Source organism: Panthera tigris, chromosome D1, assembly GCF_018350195.1.
Source record: "Panthera tigris isolate Pti1 chromosome D1, P.tigris_Pti1_mat1.1, whole genome shotgun sequence".
NCBI classification, from domain to species: domain Eukaryota; kingdom Metazoa; phylum Chordata; class Mammalia; order Carnivora; family Felidae; genus Panthera; species Panthera tigris.
In genome coordinates, this window is record NC_056669.1 from 75,700,922 (window position 1) to 75,724,581 (window position 23,660).

Genomic DNA, 23,660 nt, shown 5'->3' on the forward strand with positions numbered 1-23,660 from the left:
GTTAGGGGACTGTTTTCTCATGGAAAGCTTTAGCTATGGATGTACTGTTTGTTCATGTAATAACCAGTGCAGGTATTTCTGGTAAGACAGCTCTTATAGTGGAGATTCAAGGACTCCATCTCCATCCACTTGATCATTCTGCCCCCTTCAACATGTGGTGCTCACAGTTGCTCTGGGGGTTATGCTCCTTCTAGCATCCAGAAAGAGGTGGATTGCATGTGGGACGTTTCAGACCCCCCCTGGTAGCAGCATTCTGATTATATTACATTGGCTGGAATTCAAGTACATGGCCATATCCAACAGCAAGCAACGTTAGAGAGGGAGTCTAGCTCTGAGCCAAGAAGAAAGGATGTGGATTTGGTGATAAGTGAGTAGTCTCTTACATGCTGAGTTGATTTGTGCCATATTTCATACTTTTGAAAACCATAGTGAGTTAGTGGAAGAGAAACTTGGCTTATTTTACCTCCATCTGTTGTGATGGGCATAGTCCATTAAGAACATGGAAGTCCCTAAGGAGGCTTTGCCAATAGCTCTCGCCTTCATGTCACAGAGTACCAGTGGTTTCTGTATCTCTGCTGGTTCCAGCCACTTCATGTCCTCCACAACATCCTAGATAGTATCATAGAGTGGAAGGAAGATCATTACTGTTACATAATTCTGGATGCAAATCTTATACCTACCGCTTGCTGTGTTGTCAGATCACTTTAGATCTCTGAACTTGAGCTTCACCTGTAAACTAAGGTTAGTGATGCTTTCCCTGTAGGCTTGTTCTGAGGATTTGAGACCATGTCTGCCACACAGTAGGCACTCAGTAAGTGTTGGTGGTGGTGGTTATTATGTAGCTACTGTACCTTTCTGTTCTCAGACCGAAGGGCATGGTTAAAACTTGCCTAATGTCTGGCTTTATCTTGTATGTTCTATTCATGGCATATCTTTTGAGATCAGCCAGGTTTGAAATGTGGTCTCTATATCTAACTTGTAAACACTGGTGACTCATGGTAAAACTAGTGGTAATGAAACAAGTTTGTCATGATCTTTGTGACTGAGGAGCCATTGGCCCAGCTCTTTTCCAAGATTCAGAATAGAGGTCCTGTGCCTACTCCACTTGTATTCAGGATGGCTGGAGATGAGGGCTTTATGGACTACTTCGGGGTTCCTCTTGCCTAGTAGTTGGTGATGTACTCACTTTTGCCCGCTACGTGTGTCAGCCTCCCCTGGTTTGAGATGGCCACCCAGTCTCACACAGGATGGGAGAACCCTTAATTTCTTTGCTTTGCTATATTTCCCCAGGAGTCTTTTCCAGTCGGTCTTAGTGTCTTATGTTCTAGCTGTTCTTTGTAAGGTTTCACTTTATGTGGCAGGTAGAAGGTGGATTTCACAATTGGAACCATGGTGCATTGGTGGCTTTCCTTGATTTATTACAAGAATGATCCGGTGCCTTGGAGAGATAAGGAGAAGCTGTCAGCTAAGGTATTGAGAAAAGGTAGACTGAAGAGAGACTTCCTAGAGGATCCAGTCTTTTTTCTGAAAGTAAGAAAAAATTTCAAGCTTTTCCATTGATATGTCAGCCATTGGTGTGGCCTCCTTGGCTCTGCCTCTTGGGGGAGCAAACAGTACTTTATTCATTTTTACTTTTGAGCTAATTTTAGACTTAGGTGGAAGTTGGAAAAAAAAATTCCTTCTGTATCCCTCACCTGACTGCATCTAATGTTAACCTCTTACATAACTATGGAAAACTCAAAACCAAAGAATTGACACTGCTCCATTACTAGTAACCAAAATATACATCTTACTTGAATTTTACCAATTTTTCTACTGATCTTTTTTTTTTTTTTAACCCTGTTCCAGGATCTTGTCTAGGATCCTGCATTACATTTATTTATTATTTCTTAATCTCCAGAATGTGGCGATTCCTCACACTGTCCTTGTGTTCCATGATTTGGGTACTTTTGAAGAATACCAGTCAGTTACTTTGTAGAATATCCCTCAAGTTGTTTCTCACATTTCCTGGTGATTAAATTATGTATTTTTTGGTCAAGAATACTAGAGGACTGATAGGTTTTTTTCCTGCATCACATCAAGGGGTTCCCGATGTCAGTATATCTGTATATCTTCTTATTGGTCGTGTTAAGCTCGATCACTTGGTTACAGTGGAGCCTGATAGCTTTTTTTTTTTTTTTAACTGTAAAGTTTCCATTTTTCCTTTTGAGGCCAGTTTGTTCTTTCTTTAGAAGCAGTAATTGATGAAGGTCTTTTCCACACATCAAATGGGAAACTGCTTTTGAGTCCATAGGACGAGGTGTGTTGTGTGGGCCAGTTGGTGAAAGAATGGATTCGGAGCCATGCCTCGGTAATACCCAGTCTTCTCGTGACCCCGTTGCTCTTTGCGGCTTTTTCCTTCACTTAGCTCATCTAACTCCTTTGTTGTTTAAGTAGGCCAGCAGGATTTCTTTGTATATTTCGTGGTAAGGTCCTCTGTTAAAGGACATTCCTAGCATGAAAAAAAGTGTTTCTAGGCCTCTTGGTGGATGGAAATGAGGAACTCTTTTTTTTTTTTCTTTCTTAAGAATGTGTTTCCAAAATATTTTATGATTCTGATATTCCTCATGTAGAAAACAATTACTGCATCTTTTTGGGAGACTGGAGTTTCGACATTCTTAACATTTGCAAACCATAGCTCAGCAAACTCTGTGGTTGTTGAGAAAGGTGTAGTTCATTTCCACGTTGAAGAATGAGAGTCTGCCTTTGCTTAAATCCTCCTGTCCAAGACCAGAGAAGTATTTACCTCCTAAATACTCCCTACTAAGATGTGTATGTTGAAATTTAAAGAAAAAATTTTTAATGTTTATTTGGTTTGAGAGAGAAAGAGAGAGAGAGAGAGACACAGAGAGAGAGAAAATGTGAGCGGGAGCACAGGGGAGAGCCAGAGAGGGTGGAGGGAAAAAATCCCAAGCAGGCTCCACGCTGCCAGCACAGAGCCCAGCACGGGGCTCAAACTCATGAACCATGAGATCCTGGCCTGAGCTGAAATCAAGAGTAGGTTGCTTAACCAACTGAGCCTACCCAGGCGCCTCAGTGGGGTTGAAACTCTTAATGGCCATGTTCCTCTTGTAAGACCTTGCCATGGGTTTGCGGCCCGCAGACCAGCAGCAAGAGCATCATATGGAGCTCATTAGAAATGCAGTCTCTTAGACCTCAGCCCAGACCTACTGAATCAGAACCTGCAATTTTGAGAAGTTTTTATTTATTTTGGAGGTGGAGGGGATAGGACAGAGAGAGAGGGAGAGAGAGATTCCCCAGCAGGCTCCGCACTGTCAGTGCAGAGCCTGACTAGGGGCTTGATCTCATGAACCGTGAGCTGAGATCAAGAATCAGAGCTCAACCAACTGAGCCAACGGCACCTCAAAGCCTGGAGCACTTTAAAAAAGAAGCTATTGCTTTCACAGTAGCTCTGTCTCCCAGGTGTGTGGGTAGTCTGAGCTGATCAGGGATTAAGACCAAGGCAAGAAGATGGGCAGGAAGCTGCTTCTGCCCTTAGCAAGCATGATGGAGATGGGAAACATAACAGGAATTCTGGAATTGCAGAAAAATTGAATTTTAAAGCCCATGAGTTCTTTTGGAAGGTGGAAGGGACTCTGGTTTTACTGGCTTCTTGAAGCTTGTGTGGTAGAAGCAGCTCTGCAGCTGGCAGTTACCTTCTCTACCTTTTGAATTGCCAGAGATCAGGCTTGGGTGCTGACAGTTGATGCAAAATGAATTATTCTGAAATCAATTTACTGAGCAGCAGTTTACTTAATAATGATTTCCCCTAATGGTCCTGCTGACATAAAATTCATGTTTGTGAGATTCATAACTATTCACATGTGATAGGAGGATAAATTGATTTTAATCAAATTTGGTTTTAAATAAAGCTGCTTTAGGTGAATTTTCACTTAGATATATTAACCTTAGGTAAATTGATTTCAGAGGAGTTCACCTGATTCAAGGTGTTTGCTTTTGAGGAGGGGTCAGTGCAGGACAGGTGGTGCAATAACCTCACCCATGGAAATGTTGAATCCTTCGTTCAAGCAGAGATACTAGCTATAACGGAGGTTTTGTAATGGCAAGTGGGCTGGGTGGGAACCCGCTACATTTTTCTTAATGGCCCCCTGAGACATCTATCATATAGCCAGCCCATCGTATGTTGGGTGTTGAACTATGAAAAAAAATGTTAGCTGATCCTCATCTTCTGGGCTATCCCTAAACATGGTTCTTTTCAGTTACCTGACATATTCATGAGAGATCCTTTACAGTGCTCAGATTTACCCTGTGCTAATCACCCTGAGTGGCCTTATCCTAATGTGACTATGTTCTGTTCCTTCATGGTACATATCTGTGTTCAATTTCACTTTTATTGGTGTAATTATTTTTTATTGAAATATAGTTGACATACAGTGCTATTCATTTCAGGTGTACAACCATTCGGCAATTCCGTACATAGTGCTCACCATAAGTGGAACCACTATGAGTTAATATACATTGTTGTTTCAGTGTTACTGACTATTCCCCATGCTGTTCTCTGCATCTCCAGGACTGACTTTTATACCCGGAAGTTTGTACTTGTATACCCCATATCTCTTTGGCCCATCCTCCCACCCATCTCCCCTGACAACCATCAGTTTGTTCTCAGTATTTGAGTCTGTTTTTTTTTTTTTTTAATTTTTTAATGTTTATTTTTTTTTTGAGACAGAAAGCATGAATGGGGCAGGGTCAGAGAGAGGGGGACACAGAATCTGAAGCAGGCTCCAGGCTCTGAGCTGTCATCACAGAGCCCGACGTGGGGCTCGAACTCACGGACCATGAGATCATTACCTGAGACGAAGTCGGACGCTCAACCGACTGAGCCACCCAGGCACCCCTTGAGTCTGTTTTTTCAGGTTACACATAAAAGTAAAGTGTATGGTATTTGTTATTCTGAGTTATTGCTTAGCATAATACCCTCTAGGCCCATCCATGTTGTTGAAAATGGCAAGATCTCATTCGTTATGTCTCAGTAGTATTCCATTGTGTATATATACCACTTCATTCATCTGTTGGACACTTGAGTTGCTTCTGTATCACGTTTATTATAAATAATGCTGCAGTACAGTCAGGGATGCCTATTTTTTCAAATTAGTGCTTTTGTTGTCCCTGGGTAAATATCTAGTAGAATTACTGGATCGTAAGGTATTTCTGTTCATTTTTTGAGGAACCTCCATTCTGTATTCCACAGTGGTTGCACCAATTTCGTTCCCATTAATAGTGCATGAAGGTTCCCTTTTTTCCCTTCATCTTCACCAATACTTGGTTTTGTTTTTGATAATCTGACTGGTGTGAGATGATACGTCATTATGGTTTCGATTTGTGATTACCTGATTTGTGATGTTGAGCATCTTTTCATGTGTTGGCCATTTGTATGTCTTCTTTGGAAAAATGTCTATCCACTTTTTAACTGGACTGTTTTTGGTATTGTACGGGTTCTTTATATATTTTGGATATTAACCCCTTAATGGATATGTCATTTGCAGCAAATGAAAAGATACACTGTGCTCCTGGATTAGAAAAATTAATACTGTTTAAATTTTTTTTTTCAACGTTTTTTATTTATTTTTGGGACAGAGACACAGCATGAACGGGGGAGGGGCAGAGAGAGAGGAAGACACAGAATCGGAAACAGGCTCCAGGCTCCGAGCCATCAGCCCAGAGCCTGACGCGGGGCTCGAACTCACGGACCGTGAGATCGTGACCTGGCTGAAGTCGGACGCTTAACCGACTGCGCCACCCAGGCGCCCCAAATTAATACTGTTTAAATGTACATATTACCCAAAGCAATCTACAGATTCTGTGCAGTCCCTAACAAAATACAAACAGCATTTTTTACAAGACTAGAACATATCCTAAAATTTGTACTGAACCACAAAAGACCTTGAATAGCCAAAGCAATGTTAAGAAAGAAGAACAAAGCTGGAGGAATCACAATTCCAGGTTTCAAAATATACTATAAAGCTGTAGTAATCAAAATGGAGTATGGTACTGGCACAAACATACACACGTAGGTTAAGGAAACAGGATAGAGTGTCCAGAATTAAACTCATGATTATATGGCTAGTTAACCTATGACAAAGTAGGCAAGAATACACAATGGGGAAAAGACTGTCTTTTCAATAAATGGTGCTGGGAAAACTGGACCACCTTTTAACACCATACACAAAAATAAACTCAAAAATGTATTAAAGATATAAATGTGAAACCTAAAACCATAAAAATCCTAGAAGAGAACACAGGCAATAATTTCTCTGACATGGGTCTTAACATTTTTCTTGATCTCCTAAGGCACAGGAAACAAAAGCATACACTGTTAGGACTACATCAAAGTAAAAAAGCTTCTGCACTGTAATGGAAACCATCACCAAAACTAAAAAACAACCTACTGAATGAGAGAAGACACTTGCAAATGATATATTTGATAAGGGCTTAATATCCAACATATATTAAGAACTTATGTAACACCAAAAAGTAATCTTATTAAAAAAATGGACAGAGGACCTGGAAAATACTTGTCCAAAGAAGCCCTACAGATGCCAACAGACACATGAAACGATGTTCAACATGAGTAATTATCAGGGAAATGCAAATAAAAACCACAATGAGATACCACTTGACACCTGTCAGAGTGGCTAAAATAAAAAAGACAAGAAATAAGTGTTGATAAAGATGTGGAAGAAAAGGAACCCTCCTCCACTGTTGGTGGGTATGTGAATTGGTGCGGCCAATTTCCCATACTGTGGAAAACAGTATGGAAGTTCCTTAAAGAAATACCACGTGATCCAATAATTCCACCACTGGGTATTTACTCAAAGAAAACAAAAACACTAATTTAGAAAGATGTATGCACCCCTGTGTTTATTGAAGCATTATTTATGATAGCCAAGATCTGGAAGCAACTGAAATGTCCATTAATAGATGAAGAGATAAGAAAGATGTGGTGTGCATATATGTACAATGGAATATTATACAGCCATAAATGAGATTGTGCCATGTGAGACAACATGGATGGACCTACAGAGTATTATGCTAAGTGAAATAAGTCCAAGAAAAACACCATATATTACTCCCAAGTGGCATCTAAAAAAAAAAATGAATAAGCAACAAGCAGAATCATTGTTACAGAACAAAGTGATGGTTGCCAGAGGGGAGGGAGATGGGGAATTGGGCACAATGGATAAAAAAGTGGGAGATACAGGCTTCCAGTTATGGAATTAATAAGGTATGGGAATAAAAGTCACAGCATAGGGAACATAGTCAAAGATAGTGTAATAACGATGTATGGGGACACATGGTAGCTTGTGGTAAACATAGGACAGTGTATAAATTTAAATCATTAAGTTGTACACCTGAAACTATGTAACATTTGTTTGAGTATAGTTGACATACAGACAAGAAGCACATGGCATTCTACTGGCCAAGAGGATTGGCATTGAGCTGAGATCCCTTGCCTGATGACTGAGGAAAGCATTCATTCTCTTTGGGCATTTTGTATAATGCAAATAGCCCATCTACTTTTGGCAGCCTCTCTGGGACTCCATTGTATTGGGTTGGAGACAACGCATTGGATGGCAGAGGAGAAAGGCAGACAGAAAACAACACTAGATCTGTGAGAAACCCAGAAGCTTGATTACCTTTGTATTTTCCAATACAGTGAGTCAATAAACTCGCTAATTAAAAAAAAAAGTCAACTATTATTTCAGTATTGCTTTTACTGAATCACCTTCACAAGAAACTTTTATTTTCTACATTAGTGATTCTCAACTACAATGTCAAAGCAGTGTGATGTGTCATAATTAGTGAGGTGTGTCATATGCACTGCATTAGTATTAATGAAAACCAGAGATTGGTGAATGTCATTAATTGCAAAACTATTAAGTTTCTACTATATGCTAAACTCTGTGCTAAGCTCTGGAATTAGAATGATGAGCAAAAACCGATATGGTCCGTGTGTTCATGGAGCTTCTAATCCAGTGGGTAGAAAAGTATCAGCAAAATAATTACATTACCATTCTCTAGGTTGCCCTTTTGTTTTCTTGTTTTCTTTGGCTGTGCAAGCCCTTTATTTCTGTAGTACCAGTGGTTTATTTTGCTTTAGTTTCCCTTGTTGGAGGAGACCTATCCATAAATATGCTGCATAGGCCAGTGACCAAGAGATTGCTGCCTATGTTTTCTCCTAGGTGTTCTCATGGGTTCAGGCTCACATTTAGATCTTTAATCCACTTTGAGTTTATTTTTGTATATGGTGATAGAAAGTGGTCTTTTGTGGTTTGATAAAAAATTTTAGGATTACTTCTTCCAGTTTTGTGAAAATGTTTTGGTATTTTGATAGGGATTGCATTAAATCTGTAGATTGCTTTAAGTAGTCTGGACATTGTAACAGTATCCTTCAAACCCATGAGCATGGAATATCTTTTCTTTTGTTTCTGTCATCTTCAGTTTCTTTCACTAGTGTTTGATAATTTTAAGAAAGCAGAGGTGTTTTTTTTTTTTTTCTTTTACCACCTTGGCACGGTTTATTTCTAGGTATTTTACTTTTGATGTCATTGTAAATGGGATTGTTTTGTAGTGTTCTTTTTTGTGATGTCTTTGTCTTTGTCTGGATTTAGGATTGGGGCAATGCTGGCCTTGTAGAATGTATTTAGAAGCTTTCCTTCCTCTTCTGTTTTTTGGAACACTTTGAGGAGAATAGTGTTAATTCTTCTTTAAAGGTTTTGTAGAATTCACTGGTACCTACTTCTGGTCCTGGACTTCTGTTTTTTGCAAGGTTTTTTGCATACCTGTTCATTTCGTTACTTGTAATCTGTTCAGATTTTCTAGTTGTTCCTGGTGCAATTTTGGAAGGTTTTATGTTTCTAGGAATTTATCCATTTCTTCTAGGTTGTTCTATTTGTTGGTGTGTGTGTGTATTATTATTATTATTATTTTTTGGTAAGATTTTTCTTAAAATCCTGTGTATTTCTGTGGTGTCCGTTGCACTCTATTGTTTCTGATGTTATTTGGGTCATTTCTCTTTTTGAGTCTGGTTAAGGGTTTATCCATGTAATCGTTTCAAAGAATCAGCTCTTGGTTTCATTTTTTAAGTCATTTTTCTGTTTTATTTTTTCCCTCTTCTACTCATCTTGGGCTTTGTTCTTTTTCTAGTTCCTTTAGGTATAGTTTAGATTGTTTGAGCTTGTCCTTGTTGCTTGAAGTAGGCCTGTATTGCTGTATATTTCCCTCTAGAACTCATTGCGCCCCAAAGATTTTGAACCATTGTGTTTTCATTTTCATTTTTCTCCATGTATTTTTTTAAATCTTTGATTGCTTTGTTGGCCATTGGTTTTATTGAGTTCTTAAAGAAATCTCATTGTAAGTATGTCACGTACAACATACCTCCCTATGTTGAGAGGTCAAGTCTTGATAACAGAAGCAGTCAGATCACTAACCCTTGTTTCCTGTGGCAGTCACTCTCAGCCTTCAGTACTTGGGGACATCGGCATCATGGACAAAGGAGGGTCCTACCCTGTACCAGTTCAAAGTGTCTGTTTCTAACCCAGAATGGTTGGCCTTGGCAGTGCAGTTCTCCACCCATGACATCAGCTTTCCCAGTGATTTCTTGTGGTTTTAGTTGTGGGACAGGTCAGGTGAGTCTGTTTTGATTCTCGTTTTTTTTGGAGTCTGGCACGTAGGTATCATCATCCTAGCTTTTTCTTTGATCATGTTACTTTGACTTGATTTCTTGTTAAATGAAGATAAAATTACCATTAACTGGATTGTTAATTCACTGAAATACTACAAAGTACGAAGCTGGTATGTGGTAAAAACTTGATAAATGTTAGCTATTATTATATAGTCATTAATTGAATGGTGCTTTTATCAAATGACTTTGGGGAACTTTTGTTTACTACAATAGTGATTCTCAAATTCAATGTTAAAGCAGTTTAATCTATCACAATCAGCTGTGAGATGTGCCATATATGATTTATTACTGTTAATAAAAACAAGATATTAATGTGTTCCAAAAATATTAAGTCTTTACTATATACTAGGCCCTATGGTAGACTCTGAAGATGCAGTGATGAGCAAAAACAGACGTGGTTGGTCAGTATGTTCATAGAGCTTTTAATCCAGTGGGAAAGACAGATATTAAAAAAAGACAAAAATGCATATTTAGAAATAAGTACTATAGAGGAAAGGAACATAGTCTATGAAAAATCCTGGCCAGTGGTGAGAAGTGCTTATTAGTGAAGTCTTCCTGGGCAGGTGACCTACAAGGTGATTAGTGCAGGATGAGTAGATGTTAATTTTGTAAAGAATGGGAGTGAGAATGTTTTGGATTGCAGGGTGGAATGTGTAAGTGCTGCGTTTTGGTGGGAGGTATCGGGGTATGTTCAAAGATCTGAAAGAAGGTTGGTGTGCAGAAAACAACATGGAGAGTATACAAGCTGAAGCTGGACAGGTAGGCAGGGGCCAGAGCATGTGGGTTCTTGGTGGCCATGTCTAAGAATTCTAGTCTTAAGCTCAGCAGCCATAAGTCATTGATTTGTAAGCTTAGGGTGGGAGGTGGTTGGAAGAGATTAGTGATGGGATTTTTGTTTTATAAAGATGACTGGCGGGGAGCCTGAGTGGCTAAGTTGGTTAAGCGACCAACTTTGGCTCAGGTCATGATGTCACGATTTGTGAGTTCGTGCCCCATGTTGGGCTCTGTGCTGACAGCTTAGAGCCTGGAGCCTGCTTGGGATTCTATGTTTCCCTCTCTCTCTGCCCCTCCCCTGCTCATGCTCGGTCTCTCTGTGTCTCTCAATAACAAATAAATGTTGAAAAAAATTAAAAAAAAGATGGCTGGCAGTAGAGTGCATTTGAAGGGACCAGAGTGGATTCAGGGGGCTAGTTGTGAGGCTATGCAGTTGCCAGTAAGAGGTGATGGTGGCTTAGAAAAGGATGGTAGCAGTGGAGGAGGTGAAGAATAGAGAACCCAGGAGTAGAAGCCATAGGACTTGACAATGGGTTGTACATCAGGCACTGGGTAGAGAAGTATAAAAAACCATGCTTAGGTTTCTAGCCCTCATTTTGATGTAGACCATAGTGAGTGAGGACTGGGTATAGATGGAAAGTTAGTTATGTCTTGAGTTTACTGAATTGGAAAGATCAAAGTGGAGTTCAGTAGACAATTAGCTATTCAAGTATATAGCTCAGAAGACAGGCCTAAACTGTAGTTAAAATTTGTGATTAATTTATGTTAAAAAAAATACCCTAATGTATTTTAGTGGATTCAGGGTACATTGGAGCCCCTGATCTGAAGTGCTTTCTGAGAGGTAGGAAAAAGGACTGAAGTTAGGGGTAATGTGCCAGAAATTGACATCTTTTGGAGTGTTCCATGCCTGTGAAATCACCTATTTGTCCTGGTAGAAGATGGCTTGAGAACTGCGAGGGTTCAGGGTAAAGGTCAAATGTCAGAGATGGGTTCTGTGAATCCAGCACCAGTTGACTCATTGGCTGTTTCCCAGCTCCTTTGCATTCTGCTTGCACATACTCAGTGCTATCCTTACTTGATCTTTTTCTGTTGCCTGAGTGCCAAACTTCCTCCTCCTGTCCTTTGCATTTCTCCTTCCTGAAGCACCTTTCTCACCTTCTACCTCCATTTTTTTTATTCAGCTATAATTAACACACTTACTTGTTTAAGGTGTATGGTATGATTCAACAACTCTGTACTTTTCTCAGTGTTCATCAAGATAAAGGTGCTCTTGATCCTTTTATTTCACCTATTCCTTACCCACCTTCCCTGTGGTAACCATCAGCTCTCTGTATTTGAGTCTGCTTTTTGTTTTTCATTTTCATTTTCTTAAATTCCACACGAGTGCAATTGTATGGTATTTACTTTTCTGACTTATTTCCATTAACATAATACCCTCTAGGTCCATCCATGTTGTTGCAAATGGCAATATTTTACTCCTTTTTAGGGCTGAGTCATATTCCATTGTGTATACGCACTGCATCTTTCTCCATCGATCTATGGAAGCAACTCAAGTGTCCATTCATGTCTTGGCTATAGTAAATACTGTAATAAACATAGGGGTGCATCTATCTTTTCAGATAAGTGTTTTTGCTTTCTTTGGATAAATACCTAGTAATGGAATCACTCCATCATATGGTAATTTTAATCTTTTTAAATGTTTATTTACTTTTGAGGGAGAGAGAGAGACAGAGCATGAGTTGGGGAGGGGCAGAGACAAGGTGGTGGGGAGAGGGAGAGGGAGACAGACACAGAATCTGAAGCAGGCTCCAGGCTCTGAGCTGTCAGCACAGAGCCTGACAGGGGGCTCAAACTTGTGAACTGCGAGATCATGACCTGAGTTGAAGTTGGACACTTAACCAACTGAGCCGCCCAGGTGCCTGGGTAATTTTAAGTTTTTAAGGAATAATCAGACAAGATAAAAAAAGGCATCCAAGTTGGTAGGGAAGTAAAACTTTAACTAGTTGTAGAAGACATGATACTATGCATAGAAAATTCTAAAGACTTGACTAAAAAACTACTAGAACTGATAAATGAATTCAGTAGGGTCACGGGATACAAAATCAATGTACAGAAATGTGTTTCTATCTACTTTTAATGAAGCAGCAGAAAGATAAATTAAGAAAACACCATTTACAGCTGTACCAGAGAGTAAAATACCTAGGAATAAACTTAACCAAGGAGGTGAAAGACCTGTGCTCTGAAAATTATAAAACACTGATGAAAGAAATTGAAGATGATATAAACAAATGGAAAGATATTCCATGCTCAAGGATTGGTAGAACTAATATTCTGTGCCATATGAACATCTTAATCTACAGATTTAATGCAATCTCTATCAAAATACCAACAACGTTTTTCAGAGAACTAGAAAAAATAATTTTACAAGTTGTATGGAATCACAAAAGACCCCAAATACCCAAAGCAGTGTTGGAAAAGAATAGCAAAGCTGGAGATAGCACAATCCCAGACTTTAAGATGGAGTCCAAAGAGTGTGGTACTGGCACAAACATGGACACCTTATCAATGGAATAGAATAGAGTCCAGAAATAAACCCACATTTAGTCAATTAACGTATGACAGAGGTGGCAAGAATCTACAATGGGGAAGTAGTTTTTTCTCCCTTCAATTTAAAAAGTTCTTCTGTATCTATTTCATTTTTGAAACATTTCTGGATCACAAGTCAGTAATTTTTTTTTATCCCCCTTTCTTCAAAGGTGTGGCTTTATTGTTTGTTTTTCTTTAGGTTTTTTATTTTACCTTATCAAATGGTATGCATATTCTTTGAAGGGAGGCATGTAAATCAAAGGTCTTACTTGGTGCTTACTAGGTAACACTTAGTGCTATGTCTTACATATGATTTTCAATCTTGCTTCCACAGAATGTAAGCCTGGCTTAGCCTTAAGAAAATGGGCCTTTGACTAGTTGTAGTTTAGATTTGTGCTATAAGAAGGTAACTGATTATTTATTTTCTTGTTATTTTGAATGGGAGAATGTTTATTAAACTAAAGATAAAGAGTAAGTTCTGTGTGTTAAAAAAAAAAAGTGTCATGAAAAGTGTGGAACAGTGAAGATCGTATACTACCATTTATGTTAGAAAGATGGGGAAAAAGAATAGGTTAGTACTTTTCTAGCATTAACCTGTGTAAGAAGGCATGGTTTTATTAACTAAAAGATCCTGAAACAATTGGATGTCCTTATGCAAAATGAAGTTTAACACAGACCTTACACTTTTCACAAAAATTAACTCAAAATTGATCATAAGTCTTAAAATGCAAAACTGTAAAACTTCTAGAAGAAAACAAAGGGGAAAATCTACATGACCTTGGGTTTGGTGATGAGTTCTTTACAATATCAATCATAGGATCCATGAAAAAAATTTGGTAAGTTGGATTTTACTAAAACAAAGCCCTGTGTTCTGCAAAAGACACTATTAAGAGTGAAAACAAGAGTCACAGACTCAGAGAAATATTTGCAAAATATATCTGTTAAAGGATGTGTGTCCAAAATATATGAAGAACTTTTAAAATTCAACAGTGAGCAAATATCTTTTTTTTTCATTAGTGAAATGCAAAGAAGATACTTTTACACACTAATTTAGAATGGCTAAAGGTAAAAAAAAAAAAACTGACAAAACCAATTACTGGGGAGAATGTATAGCATCAGGCACTCTCATTTCTGGTGGAAATGTAATCTAGTACAGCCACTTTGGAAGATAGTTTGTTCATGTCTTACAAAGCTCAATGTGGTCTTACTACATAATCCAGAAATCACATTCCTGGGTATTTACTTAGCTGTTTTTAAAACTTATTTTCACACAAAAACCTGAATACAAAATTTACTAAACTGCTTTTTTTATAATCCATATAAAACAGGAGAAAACCAACGTATCTTTCAGGAGGTGAATGGATGAATTTTGGTATGTCTATACAATGGGATACTATTCAGTGATTAAAAGAAAGGAAAAACCTGTTAAGCCATACAAAGACATGAATGAGTCTTAAATTCATATTACTGAATAAAAGAACCCAGTCTAATAAGGCCGTATACTGTATGATTCCATTTATATGAAATTCTGGAAGAGGCAAAAATAGAAGGGTTAAACAGATGAGTGATTTCCAGGGCTTTGTGGGTTAAAGAGGTGAAAAACAGATTTTTTTTTCAAGCAGAGAAACTATGGAGTATGACACCCTAATTAATGGTGGATAGGTGACACTGGGAATCTGTTAAAACCCATAGGAATTTATGGCACAAAGAGTAAACTTTATGCATATTGTAAAAAAAAAAAATTGGAAGATTGGGGGATTGTGAGATGGAATGTGGAAAGTGACTGAACAGACTAACTCTATTACAAATAGGTGGAACAACCTTCATGAAAAGGGGGTTGGAGAAATTGCTGACCTGAGTAACTTCAGAAATAAGTGCAGTCAGTAAGACTGAAGGCAAAAGGAGTAGTATATAGATGCTTCATTCTAGTAGATAATTATTTACACAAAGGTATAGCTTAACAGTTGTAAAATCACGGTATGTGTACTCTGGAAGTAATAGAGGGTGGATTGTGGGAGGTTATGGATAAATATGGGAAAAGGCTAGAATAATCCATATGGTAACAGATTAGAGTTGAAGGCATCAGTATAATTTTAATTCAGATACACACACATATAGAAATACAGATCTGTATATATACACTAGTTATTATACCATATACATTTCTTTGCTCTATCAGCTAAGATGGCCTAGAAGCAATGATGGTACCCCAGTACCAATGAGCACACCAAGCAGCCAGATCTTGGTTTCTACACCATTTTCTAATGAGAAATTTCTCCAAAGGTTTCCTTGGAGAAATGGCCAATTTTAGAACTGAGTCAGTAAACCTGTAAGACCAGCCTTGAGCATCTTGTACCATAAGTGAAGGAAGTATGTTAAAGGGACATAGGATCCAGCTGAAAAAACTTCCAGTGGCCCATGCTGGAACCATTTGGGTGACCAAATAAACTGCTATTGGATGGTAAACCAAAGTATAAAACACCTGAGTAAATAGTTTTGAATAAATGACTGAATAAAGAAATGAGAGAATGGACAAATCTTCCATGCAGTAGAATTCTAAATAATTGAGATACTCCAAGGAGGTAGAGCTTAACTCCCCACTAGGTTAGTGTGGACTGCCCGTAGACTTCCTCCCAAAGAGGACAGTATGAAAAGGGAGGAGAGGGAGGACTAACCTCACAGTGAAGAAACCTGACAGACACTATTTCACCAGGAAGGTTAATACCAAGATTAATAATCAAAACTAGTAAGACATGTTGGTAGTATGTATTTTTGATATGCTGTCATGAGAATTACACTTCCTTCCCCAAACCTACAACCCAAATCTAAATGTGAGACAACACCAGACCAGTCACAATTGGGGGAAATTCTATAAAATTCCTCATCAGTAATCTCAGTTTCCAAGGCCATAAAAAAACAAAGTCTAAACTGTCCCCACTAAAAAGTGTCTAATGAGACCTGTCAATTGAATCTAATGTCTCCTGGATGGGATTGTGGAGCAGAAAAAGGCTATTGGTTGAAAATTAAAGTTATCTGACTAAACTCTTGATTTTGGATCATATTGTATCCATATTGGCTCATTAGTTGTGATGAGTGTACCATATGAATGTAAGATGTTAATAGAAGGAGACCAGATATGGGGTATATGAGAACTCTCTGTTCTTTATTTACAATTTGGAAGTCTAAATTACTCTTAAAAAAAAAAACAACAAAAACAAAACACTTTGGAGGGATACACAGGAAACTGATAACAATAGTTGCCTATGAGAGATATTGGGTGCTCTTTACCAAGTACCATAAAGATAAATTGCTTTTTGAACATGGAAGTAAAAAATTCAAGTTAAACATTTAAACTTAAAATATTATAAAGTGAAGACTGTTATTTTTTTGTTGGGAACAATGTTTCTTTAAGTCTTTAAGAAAACTTTGAAGTATAAAAAGTGCTATATATATATTTGCCATAACTACAACAATTATTGGTTCCTTTTTCTTAGATCTTGATATTTAGAAACCTCTTTATTGTGAGTTCCTAGGGGTAAAGAACTATACCTTGGGCTTCAGATAAGATGCAGTTGTGTGATTCTAGGCTCCTTGCCTTGGGCTTGTTTATTTAATACTTTGACTGTATTTGAAGGCATCTGTAGTCAGAAACTAACATTGCATTCTTCCCTGTTGTCAACTAGCTTATTGGTTGCTTTAATCTTAGAATTTGTTTTTTAATTGGGAAAAGAAATCTCCTAACTTTGCAAGCTTTCATGTCTCCTGTCAGTATGTGGGATATTTAGAACCATGTGCTTGTTACTTCAGTAAGCACAGCATGGCTTACTTGCATGCTTTAAAGACTGTAATTGGGGGCCGGGGCGCCTGGGTGGTTCATTTGGTTAAACATGCATATCTTGATTTTAGCTCAGGTCATGATCTCATGAGGTTGTGAGTTCAAGCCCCACATTGGGCTCCTTAGGGTGATCATGAAGAGCCTGTTGGGGATTCTCTCCCTCCTTCTCTCTCTGCCCCTCCTACATATGCTCTCTCAAATAAACTTTAAAGATTGTAATGGAATGGTTTTGAGTAGATACAAAGAGACTTATTTTTACATTTCATTTAACAGTGAATGTTTTCTTTTCAATAACCAGCAGTTTGTAATTACTGTCCCCTTTAATCTTCTGCTAGATGTTTGCTAAGAGGGTTGAATACAGAGCTAACAGGTAAGTTTACAACTGCAAGCAAGATCACCGGGTCAAGTCTGAACAAGGGAAAGGGAAAGGCAGAGAAACACTTTCTGAGAAAAGGCAGGGTGTGTGTACCCTTTCAGCAGCTTCATACCTCTGAGGCTGTTTGTTTCCATGCATGCAGAAAGAGAGAAGGGAAAGAATAGTCACTAGTGGACAGCAGGCTCTTTGTGGGGAAATTACCAACACTGTATCATATGTTTTTCTCCCAAGAAATTTGTGAAGTAGATGTTATTTTCTAACAGATGAAGAAAGTGAGGTTTAGGGAAATGGTGTGTCTTGTCTGTTTCTACTTGGGGATTCAATGCCTGAGGCAGGGATTGAACACATGTTGGCTGGACTCTGAAGCTTCTTGTATAGTAGGCATGCATTTTCTGCTGTTTCTACTGTTCCATATTGCTCTGAGTAAAGGAAATAGAATTTGGGAGTAGTGGAAGTTTGTCCAGGTAAATTGGGACATTTCTTTTACCTTTGTCAAATAACTCTGTAGGCGGAAAGAGCACTTGGGGCTAGAACCCGTAGAAAGTAACTGACTTATAAAGGGACCACTGAGATGACCACTTCCAGTTCAGGAAGCATGAAGTGTGAGGCCAGTGTATTGGGACTTGATACAAGGGAAATAATGGATTACTGAGAAAGACAATGCATTTATCTTTTTAAATAGGCTCTGAGAAACATGCATTTTAAGAAATGATTTACTGATCTTACATTGCATTTTTTGAGCAGAATTCCACTTTTGATAGAAGAAAATGCATAGTTATAAGTTTGTGGGCCTGTAAGCAGAAAATTGGCACAATGGGATTTGATCATCTGGCCAATGGCCCTAGGCATTTAGGTAGGGACATTACCTAAATTATAGTTTCAGATTTTAAAGATATAAACCAGTATGCACAAAGTTAGTGCTCCAAAGGCTATTGATGTGTAACAAACCATCCCCAAACTTACTATATGCTTGCAGATTCTGTGGGTCAGGAATTTGGACAGAGTCCAGAGGGATGGCTAGTCTCTGTTTCATAATGTTAGCAGTATCAGCTGGGGAGAGTGGACAGCTGGGGAAACCATCTGGAGGTATTTCCATTTATATGTGTGGTGTTTATACTGGTGTTGGCTGGGATCCCAGTTGGGGCTTTCCAGCATTTGACGTGGTCTTTCCAATGTGGTCTGGGCTTCCTTATAGCATGGCAGCCTCAGGGTAGTTAGAACTCTTCATGGTGGGTCATGACTTCAGGCTCAAGTGTTCTGACACACAAGGTAGAAACTGCTTGAGGTTTTATGACCCAGCCTTGGAAGTTACCAAGCATTGCTTCTCCTCTTAAAGCACTTAAAAACCCACCCAGATCAAGATTTGGGTACATATATCCAAGCCTTTCAATTGGAAGAATATCAAGATTACATTGAAGAGCATGTAAGGTGGGAGATAACGTTATTAGTGTTTTTTGGAAAATACCATTTGTAAAACTCTGAGCCATGTACTTTGGTTATGTGTCCTATACAAGACAGGAGATGACTGTACTCATGTTTCCTGCCATTTCTATTTTTAGCTTAGCAATCGCTTCATCACCATGGATACTTGTCAGCTTTTTGTCTTTCCTCGGTTTCATGTTCTTGTGTCTCTTTTTAATGAGTTCAGGTTGTCTAATAACCTCTAGATCTCTGGGGATTGTTAGTAAGAATTTATTTTTGGTTAGTCTCTGTTCAGTATTAGTTTGTGTGAGCGAGGGAGTGTCCGCCCCATGCAGTTTCTGAAGGACCCAGGTTTATTACATCTAATGACCTTACTACCCACTAAGATCTCAGAATTCTCTACTGGATCATGTGCAACTTACGTGGATAAGGCACACTCTCTCTTAACTGCCTAGTCTTGGTCCTCCACGTTACCTCTGCTTATGTTTTATTGGTGACAGGTAGGCATGTGGTCCCTACAGATTTGGAGGGACTGGGGAATAGCCTGGTGTGTGCCAGGGAGAAAGGTGAAGTGTGAATCTTAGTTATGCCTGTTGTATATGCCCTCTCCTCTTCTCCCCTTCAAGCTGCTAAGGAGCCTGGAGCCTAAGCATTACCAGAAAAATCCAGGGGAGAATGAAACTAGCTGAGCAACTAATTATTCATTTTCTTTTAAAGTTGATCAGTTTGCAGAATAGTGATGAATTACAGAAATCTAGACAAGAGCTGGATCCTAACGAATTTCTTAGTTCAGTGGTTTCAGATTGTTTTTGGAAGCAGATTTCTTTTATCTAAACTAAATCTTATGGGGAAACTCCAAATTATACAATGGAGAGTGAAGTTTCTCTGATGCCCAATCCATTCTCTGTGTCTTAGACACCCTAAGTCTTTTCTCAAGGAATCCTGGGGTGTTGTGGATCAGATCTGATCATTTAACAGGTAGGAGAAACCGAGGTACAGAGGGGCAGGGACACAACTGCCAAAGATTTTATGGTTTGAAGCAGGTGTAAGGTTGAAATCAAGTCTTGGTAGCCTTGGGCCAGTGTTCTTTGCAATATTACTTATGCTATTGCCCTTTTTTTTTTTTTTTTTTTTTTTTTTTTTTTTTTTTTTTTAAAGTACACAGAGTCCTTGAGACTCCTGGCCTGAGGTAGGACACTATACCTTCCTGGTATTTTTGGCAGCTTCTCTTCATTATCCCAGCAGTTGGCAAAGAGCCAGAAGAGGGAAGTGAGCTTCTGTGTGAACACCCATGGAATTTGTTCCTTGTGATAAATTTCTCATGGCATGAGGAAATGTTGTCTTGCACTTGAATCTGCAGAGGGATTCTTTAGCTGGATGGGACATTCTGGGACCAAGGACGGAGGAGCTGAGTCTTCCTGAATTCTCTGCCCTCTGGCTTTGATAGGATCATACAGTTGTACCTGGAGAGGAGCACAGTGTGGTGAGAAGAGCATGAATCTTGGAACTAAGTAGACCTGGATTTGAATCTTAGGAGTTACAGGACTTTGGGCGAGGCACTTTGTCAGTTTGGACCTTTTGTTTTTACCTTAAAATGTGAATTTTGTAAGACTGTTGGCAAAATGAGAGGTGGTGATACATTTAAAACCTCTCAGATAGTAGAAAGTGATGGGGTGTTGCCATTGAGAGCATCCACTTTTATGCCTACCAGACTGGGGGTCAAGTCCTAGTTCTGCCATTTACAGCTGTATGAACTTCAAATCTTAAATTTCTTTTGTTTAATAAAAATGGACCTCAGTATAAGTTTTGGGGGAAAAGGATAAAAAGTTTAATAAAAATAACTTGGCTGATCTTGATAGATGTTAATTGGAATTATTCCTGTTTTTTTTCCCTCAAAATAGCATGAAATTCGGGTAGTCTTATAAAACTTCGGTTTATAGTAACTATGTTCATAATACTCACTGGTGACTTTTAGAGAATTATACTGATGGTGGATAGGGTCTGTCTAAGTAGGGCAAGGGCTTAAGTTTAAAAAAAAATTTAGCTGTGTAAATACAGGATGGGAATGCTTACCTTCATAACATCAGTTTCATAACATTTTGTATGAAATGGTTTGCAGGGTTAGATGTAAACGTTATTCGCATGCACTTATAGTTGTGGACAGCCCAGAGACTGTCTGCATTGCTGGATGCTCCATTGAAGAGGGAAAAGGATTCATTTTACTGTAGCTACAGCATGATGACCAACATGGGGAAGGATCTGGGAAGAGGAGTAAGGCAGAGAATATATGTCCAGGGGGGCCTTGTTGTCTAGGTGGGGAGTCTAAGGAAGCTGCTAGGGATGTTCAGTCTGAAAAAAAGAACTAAGTAGTGAATGTCCTTGCTGTTTTCAACTATTTGAAGGATGATAAACAGACTTTTCTGGGAGCTGAGAGAGTTCATTGGCTGAGTACTTGGCTGAGGTCCAAGGCTAAGGGGAGAAGTGCTGCTTAGAAGTCTGGCAGGTGATTTTTTTTTTTTTTTATCAGTCATATAGCTGTCCCCTCCCCCAAATCCACAGAAGACCTTCACGCGCTTGAGGCTTGAAGAAAGAGGACTGGTCAGGGGCCATGAGCTTACTCGACTCTTGTTTGTATGATTACCTCCAGTGCCCTTCTTCTTGCTGCCAGCACAGCAGCCTCTAACTGCTGCTTCCCTCAACCCTAACCAGCTGGCCAGGAAGTAAAGCAACACCTGGTATACTTGACTGTAGAGCTGCTTAAGCTCTAACATGCACGTGAATCCTCTGGGGATCTTAGTAAAATGGAGATTGAGTCACACAGGTCTTGGTTGGGGCCAATCTGAATTTCCACTGGTGGTGATGATGCTGGCCTATGGTCCATACTTTGAATAACAAGGCTCTACTGCAACTCATGACTCTTCCCTGCAGGCTACCTCCAGGTGTCTTTAGGCCAAATGACCCCCTCCTAGGTGCTCTGAGGACTAAGTCCCACACCTCTGTTAGCAGAGGGTTACTGTGTGGAAATAGTGCCGTATTCCCCTCCCAGCACCCACGAAACCATCTTACCCAGATAGAACTTAGCCTTCCAGTCTCCTTGTCATGTGTAGGACCACTTTAGCAGTTATCTGATGTATTTGAAAAAAACAAAAAAGCCAAAAAAAAAAAACCAAAAAAACCAAAAACATGGTCTTGACTTCATCCACACTGTTGGAAATCTAGCACTTCCTGAATGTGTGCATTATGCTGTCAGAAACCTTACCCTAAGAACCAAGTATCCATTTGCCTAACAATCAGGCAGATTTCTTCTCTTTTAGCTGTATGTGGAGATTACCCTGAGGTAACAGCTTGCTGTAGTACTTTGTAAAGTAATCTTTAAAAGGTATGCTTATAATGAGCCCTTGCTCAATGAAGCCATAACCCCAGGAATAATGATTGAATCTAGTTAAATATATCTGCCTCCCGTTGTCTTTTTCTTTTTTTTTTTTTATTCTATCAGACGATCTATAGGAGGATTCTAAGTCTTTGACATCCTTTTTAAGGTCCTGTCCCTTCCTGCAGCAGTGGCTTATTGGTCAAAGTGAAGTAATTGAGAGATGTCTCATGACGATCTTGGTGAGGTCTCTTATACAAGTTTGTGTTGCTTTTCTATTCAGAAACTGGCCTTGGGTAAGGAACTTAGTATCCCTGATCACATGTGAACTCCTCTGCAGAAAGGAGATAAAGATACTAACCTTGAAGAAATTAAATGAGATGATGTTTATGAAAGCAGTTGGTCCATTCCTGGCATATGAAATGAAATGACAGCTTCCTTTGTCTTCCATTTGTTTCTAACTTTTGTATGAGGGACACATTTTATTTCCTTTTTTGCTAGTCTGAAAGCATCTTCCGAACAGGATCTATATTTTAAATCCTTTTTTAGCCCTTTACTATGTGTTCAGTAACAAAATGTTGAATAAATTAATGAATGACCAGATGATCTCTAAGGTCTTGCTGACCTTTTAAATTCTCTGATTTGGATTCTTTTAGTGTTCTAGCTGCTTAGAAGCAATTTGGAGAATTCCCTTAAGATGAATGTCTTCCATGTTAAGGATTTTCTTTTTTGCAGTTTTATAAAATATGTATTCTATTATTACTAATAAGTACATACCTGGGCTCAGGAGCTGGCTGCAATAGTAAAAGTAACCTCTTGAATTTACGACCTTGGGCCTGATTCTTTGTCTAGTATGAATTGGGTAGGTCAGAGTCTAGTCTTTGCCAACACTGCTCTCTTGGGAGGATCCCTGTGAAAGATGAGCAAGAAATACACATTTGTTATTGTCCTATGATTTGGGAGTCTCTCATAATAGAGGCTGAGTTTCAGATCTATTCATTTCGGTGCTCATAGAAGATGTTTTTGTGTGTGTGTGTTTTAGATTAAATTATGATCTGGCTAGTGGGGTCAGGCCAACTCAGCTAATTAGAGGAGAAACAGTGGGTCCTTTTGAATGTAGGGATGGTATCTGGCTACCTAATAGGCAGGTATTTCTTGAGTTGTCTGTACAGATGAATTGCTGACAGACCATGCCAGTTGAGGCCATCTTTACTACTGTCATTGTGCCTCTGAGATGGACAGCAGGCTGGTAGAAAAATGCATGTCAGATTTAGACCCGAATTTAAATCATGGTAGGTATATTCTAGAACCTCAGTTTCTTAGGGATGCTATCGGCCTTTTAGGTTTGTCAGGGTGATGAGTTAGATAGTATATGTTAAATGCCTAGTGCAATGCCTCGCGGTGAGATTAGGCTTGATTTAATGACGATGATGCATTTCAGAAGAGGTTTGGACTCAAAGTATCAGCCCTGGAGCATGTCTGGAAGGAATGTCCCAAACTTGACTGCTGCATTTTATGACAAAAGTGCAGACTGCAGTGGTGATGCTGAGTT

At 39.0% G+C, this 23,660-nt stretch overlaps 1 protein-coding gene across 3 annotated transcripts in view; it reads left to right on the forward strand.

The window, feature by feature from the left end:
- NELL1 (neural EGFL like 1) overlaps nt 1-23,660 on the forward strand; it is an 885,592-nt gene that overhangs the window by 109,003 nt on the left and 752,929 nt on the right. The gene's annotated exons all lie outside the window — the stretch shown is intronic.